This window comes from Carlito syrichta, unplaced genomic scaffold (assembly GCF_000164805.1).
Source record: "Carlito syrichta isolate Samal-C Ts95f unplaced genomic scaffold, Tarsius_syrichta-2.0.1 Scaffold305719, whole genome shotgun sequence".
Taxonomy (NCBI): Eukaryota; Metazoa; Chordata; class Mammalia; order Primates; family Tarsiidae; genus Carlito; species Carlito syrichta.
Genome location: NW_007249815.1, coordinates 1,391,051 through 1,397,015, shown reverse-complemented (window position 1 = coordinate 1,397,015; position 5,965 = coordinate 1,391,051). Strand labels below are relative to the sequence as shown.

The window sequence follows — 5,965 nt, the reverse complement described above, 5'->3', positions numbered from 1 at the left end:
GGTGCCTCAAAGATAATAATAATTGCTCCAGTGCCTATCTTAAGACAAAGATGTTTTCCAGGCAGTTGCCAAGCATAAGGAAAAACAGCCAAATCACCATTATCCTAAACTTAAAAGCTCATTAACAATTATGCAACCATAATAATTTTAGTTGTGTTAGTTTTATTTCATTATGTTTATTTCACTTTATATGTTTATTCAGAGTAAAGATTAGTGTATGTATTTTCACAGTAAGTGACTTTCATAGTTATTCTTTAAATGCTAGCCACTGTGGTTTAGTCAAGTTAATGGGCTTCATATTCCTACTATCACTAGATACATTAAAAAAATCATCTTTAAACAGAAACACATAAAATAAATTATGTATGGATTCATTGATGAAAATGTGACTTGAGGTTTGCAGGAACCTAACACTTTATTTCCCATAGGAGCAATGGTTCCCTATTTCACAGTAATTTTATAAAACATAACTATTGTAAATAACAAGGATAGACTGTAATTTGTCTTTGTGATTAGTTTATAGATGTTCTATTTCTTTTCCTTGTTCTGTAGATTCACTAGACATGTATAGGTACAGGACTTTGTTTTTTTCAATTTGAGGCTCATTGTGTTCCTGAATCTAAGGATTCTTATCTTTCATTAATTATGGCAAATTCTCAGGCATGATCTTTTAAATATTTTCTTCCTCTTGCTCAGTATTTTTCACATATAAGTTTCCAATCAGATGTGTCTTTGACCTTCTAACTCTACCTTCTTTGTTTTCCAACCTCTTTTACACATTTTCTTTCTTTTTCTCCTCGTGCTATAATCCAGGTAATTTCTGCTATACAGTCTTCTAATTCATGCTTCTATGTGTAGCTAATCTGTTGTTTTTTCAAGTTACTGGGTTTTATGATTTATTAATGTATTTTTAATGTCTTTTTTTTTTGTTTTGGTTGGGGGAGGGTGGAATCTCATTATGTTGTCTAGCCCAGTCTCAAGCACCTGGGCTCAAGCAATTCTTCTGTCACAATCTCTTAAATAGCTGGGATTATAGGTACATGCCACTATGCCTAGCTATATTAGTAATGTCTTGAACTTCGATTTGACTTTTGTCCTTTTTCTTATTTTATTTAATCTTTTACATAATTAATAATTTTAACAATATTTGTAACCTATATCTACTCTGTACTATGGTAGCCACTAGCCACATTCAATCTACTCAGCACTTGAAATATGAGTAATCTGGATTGAAATGTACTGAAAATATAAAATGTATACTGATACCAGACTTAGTAAGAGAAAAAAAGTAAGATATATAATTATTAATTTTCTAAATTATATGTTGAAGCAATATTCTTCATGTCTGAGGTAAATTATATTATTAAAATTAATTTCATTTTTAAATTTGTACTCTTTTATTATAGCCACTAACTAAATGAGACTCATATTTTTTTTATTAGGCAATAGGTTTCTAGACTAAAACTCTAGTAACTTGAATTTGTAGGGGTTTTTTGTTTTGTTTTGCTTTGTTTTACTCTTTATTGTTTCTGCTAGCACTTGCTTATGGTGACTTATTTTCTCAAATATTTTGTAGTTTTTGTGTGTGTGTGTTAGCCTGTGTTCCTGTTGGGTCCACCTGAATATGTTACCCTTGACCGCTTAATGTTAATTTCTCAGTTTGTAATATTTTGCCCAATGTAAATAATATAAATTTTAAACTTAATTCTTGTGATAACAGGAAGGAGGTGACCACCAACTCTCAGAGAAGACGTTTATCCCCATCCATGATTCAGACTGAGTCAAATAAGTTTTCTTTTAGGCTCCCATTTTCTGTTGCTCACTTTTTCATAATATAACTTTTCATTGTGTAGTCCTATTTGGGTCCCAAACACTCTATCATAAACAAAATGCTATATCCTGACTCCACATGGACATCAAAACACAAACCTCTTTTTACCTAAGATGAGTGAATTCTTCAGAGCAAGATCACCAGTTTTCCATTCCATTTTCCCTTTGTTTTTGTATCTTAGGTATTTCTATTTCTTCTCCTTCAAGTTCTTATTCATTTTCAAGAATATTTTTCAGTTTATCCAGCATTTTAAGTGTTTTCTACTAGAAATATTTTCATGTAGTAGTCCCCTCTAATCCATTAGTTTTAATGCTCCTTAGCTTATAATGGAATTACATCCTGATAAACCCACCATAAATTGAAAATCATCAGTCCAGATGAATCAGGCTATATCCTACTGGATCATCATAAGGTCAAAAAATCATGAGTCAAATCATCATAAGTTAGGAATTATTTGTATATACTATGCTTTTTTATCTGATAGTCAAGATGGCTACTAAGTGACTAATGGGTAGATGGCACATACGGTATGGATATGTTGCCAGAGAGGAGTTCTCTTTAACGGAGACGGGTGAGGGGGAGAGAAAGGGGGGGAAGGAGAGAGAGAGGTGGGGGGTGGGGGAGAGAGAGAGAGAGAGAGAGAAACAAGGAGAGAGAGCTCTACTGTCTGGATGTTTTACTTTGATGCAAGAAAGAATTCCAAAGCAAGTCACCATGTAGATGAGCAAAGTAAAGAGTTTACTAATTTAAAATTACACACACTTAAAGGGAAAGGAGGTGGGGGGCAGGCAGTCTCAAGAGGAGAGTTTCTTCAGGAAAGGAGAGTACACAGTCCAAGGGAGGGAAGTGTGGACGGTCTCAGAAGGAGAACTGCCCTGAGGGGGATTTGGTGACTGATTTTTATCTCCTCTGCTTTCAGAGAGGTGGAAGAGATTGGGAGGGAGTGAGCTTCATGAAGGCCCTGGATTTGTCTTCATTTGAGAATGAAGCCTGTGTGACAAGTCTGTATTCTGTTTACAACTTTCAGGTGATCAAGAAGGTGGAGGACCCATTTGCTCTGCTGATTCCAACCATAAACACCCTGGAGGTGTTTTCCAAACATTTGGAGACTTAATTCCTGCTTCTTGTAGGATGAAATAGAAATCACATCTTCCTGCACTTACTAGCTTGCCTCAGATAAGCAGGACAAGAAGGATGATTTATATCCCAGATGAGACACAACAGGATGGCACAAAGTTTCTTCTGACTACTCAGAATGTGCAATTTAAAATTTACAAATTATTTATTTCTAGAATTGTTATGGTCTGAATAATACTCGACTGCTCTCCCTTGATACCAGTAAATCAAAGGGGCAGGGAACTGGTAGAAAGAGGTTTATTTCTGAATTCGAATCAGGAAGCAGATCAGGGCTTCTGGCCTCTTTAAAACGGTTTTGCTCCCTCTTTACGTTTTACAATCTACTTTTATAATTTCAGGCTTGATGGTCCTATACCTTGACTACATGACTGGCAGAGCATTGTACACAACTTAAATTATAGCCACATTTCCTGGCACCAGTTACCAGAGGTATCTCACAGCTTTTATCAGTAACACCAGGCAGAGATGTTAATCAAGCTTGCCATAAAGTGAAGAGAGTTAGCAATGCCTAAAACATCATACATTACTACTTGCTATATGCAAAGTTATACAAATCACAAAACTTATGATTACATTGATACAAAAATTATACAAATCACAAATATTACCTTGACACTATATTATTCAAACCCACGACTACTAAGAAAAAGGAATAAATGGGAATTTACATCTCTCAGTTAATTGGGCATAGTCTTCAGGGAAATTAAGAATTCTTTTGAAGTCACTTACTTGGGTGCATAGGAGATAAGGAAAAGTGCACCTTTTGTTATCTCTCAGGAATGTGGGTACATGCAGGAGCACTCCAATACTTGCCTTGCCCTTCTCTAGGGATTTTGGAAATATGGACAGACAATAGCAGGTATACACATTAGAATTTTTTCATTCAATATTTTTAGAATATGGTTGGCCATGGAGAAATCACAGAAAGCAAAACCGAAGACTAACAAACAACAAAGTCAGGATGGCTAAGGGTGACTCCAAGAAACCAAAGGGCAAGATGTCTCTTTATGCCTTCTTTGTGCAGTACTGTAGAAAAGAACATATGAAGAAAAGTCCAGAAGTCCCTGTCAATTTTGCAGAATTTTTCAAGAAGTTCTCTGAGAGGTGGAAGACAATGTCTGGGAAAGAGAAGGCCAAATCTGATGAAATGGCAAAGGCAGATAACATACACTATGATTAGGAAATGGAGAATTATGGACAAGCTAAGGAAGGCAAGAAGAAGAAGCTAAGGAACACCCCCAAAAGGCTACCATCTGGATACTTCCTGTTCTGTTCAGAATTCCACCCCAAGATCATATCCACAAACACTGGCATCTCTATTGAAGATGTTGCAAAAAATCTGGGTGACATGTGGAGTAATTTAAGTGACAGTGAAAAGCAGTCTTATATCACCAAGGCAGTGAAGCTGAAAGAGAAGTATGAGAAGGATGTTGCCAACTATAAGTCTAAAGAAAAAGTTTGATTGTGCAAAGGGTCCCACTAAAGTTGCCTGGAAAAAAGTGGAAGAGGAAGGCAGAGAAGATGAGGAGGAGGAGAAGGGGGAGGAGGATGAATAAAATACCATTTATCTGTCTTCTTGTGAATACCTTAGAGCAGGGGAGCACCATAATTGACATGTCTCCTCTTTGAGAGGTGTTTCTAGCCCTCGTTAGGTTTAATTACAAAAATTTGATCAAGATCATATTATTTGTCTCTTAAAGTACTCTAGAAATTGTCAGTGGTTTACATGAAGTGGTCATGGGTGTCCAGAGCACCCTAAAACTGTGTCAAAGTTGCACATATTTCCAAACATTTTTAAAAGGAAAAGGCACTCTTACGTTCTCCTCTGTGTACTTTGCTGTTGGTGTGACAAGGCATTTAAAGATGTTCTGGCTTTTTATTTTTTAATTTGTAAGGTGGTGTTAACTAGATGGTCATTGGCTAGAAATCCTGAGTTCTCAACTGTACATATCTATGGTTTGTAAAAAGAACAAAACAACTGAGACAAACTCTAGATGCTCCTGTTTGCTTCAAGGCTGTGGGGAAGATGACTTTGGAGGGGGCTGTAGCTCAGGACGTGCACTGTGAGGCTGAACCTGTGGACACTGAGGTTGGCATCCATGTAGCTCCAGGTTGTCTTGTTTTGTGTACGGGAAGATAGCATTCTTCTGCCATTCTTAGCCGTGGACAAAAGACGGTTCAGCAGGAATAAGAAGGCTTAGGAAATTTTTTTCTTTTTCCTTCTTTCTTTTTTTTTTTTTTTTTTTAGTTAAGTGAGGTAGTTTTTAAACTGTTTTTAAACAAACTATAGAACTCTTCATTGTCAGGAAAGTGTACAGCCACTGCACCAGTGAAAGTTCAAGCACCATCTGTACTTGAATAAGATTTGCAGTGCTCTGTGTGTGTGTGTGTGTGTGTGTGTGTTGGTATGTTTAGAAGGCTGAAATGTTTTTGAAGTTAAATAAACAGTGTTACATTTTTTTTAAAAAAGAAAGCAAAACTACAGATAAGGACAGAGAATGCCTGTGTCATCTATCGATCATATGACTAGAAATAGAAGACATTGCCATTATGTATTTGTCTGCCTATTACATATTTATTTATTTTGCTTCATTAGCTCTATTTTTCATTGAGGAACCTGAAAATCACCCTCTTTTTATTTATACCAATTTTGCTGTTTATTTGCTGTATTGTGAATGCAATAAATTTATTATTCATACCTTCACCATAAATTGTGCTTTTCGCCATTATCTAATTTATGATCTTAAATCCTATCATGTTTCATGTTGTCTTGGCAATCCTTGCTTAGTTTGTGTATATTTTCCTGGCATTTTTTTTAAATGTTCTATATTAGTTGGCTTTAAGTAAGTTTCTTATAAACTGTAGTTTACTGTATATATGTTTTATGAAGCAGAGAACATGTAAGCACTCCTTTGGCTGGGTCCTTGAATCAAATTGAAGTGGTAATGCTAGGTGACTCAAAAAAGAGATAAGAATTAGGATAATAAAAGGGAGTTG

The 5,965-nt window shown here is 35.7% G+C and overlaps 1 pseudogene; it reads left to right on the top strand.

Moving 5' to 3' along the window:
* The first annotated feature begins 3,926 nt into the window (after nt 1–3,926).
* On the top strand, nt 3,927–4,524 carry LOC103264775 (annotated as a pseudogene).
* The last annotated feature ends 1,441 nt before the right edge of the window (nt 4,525–5,965 follow it).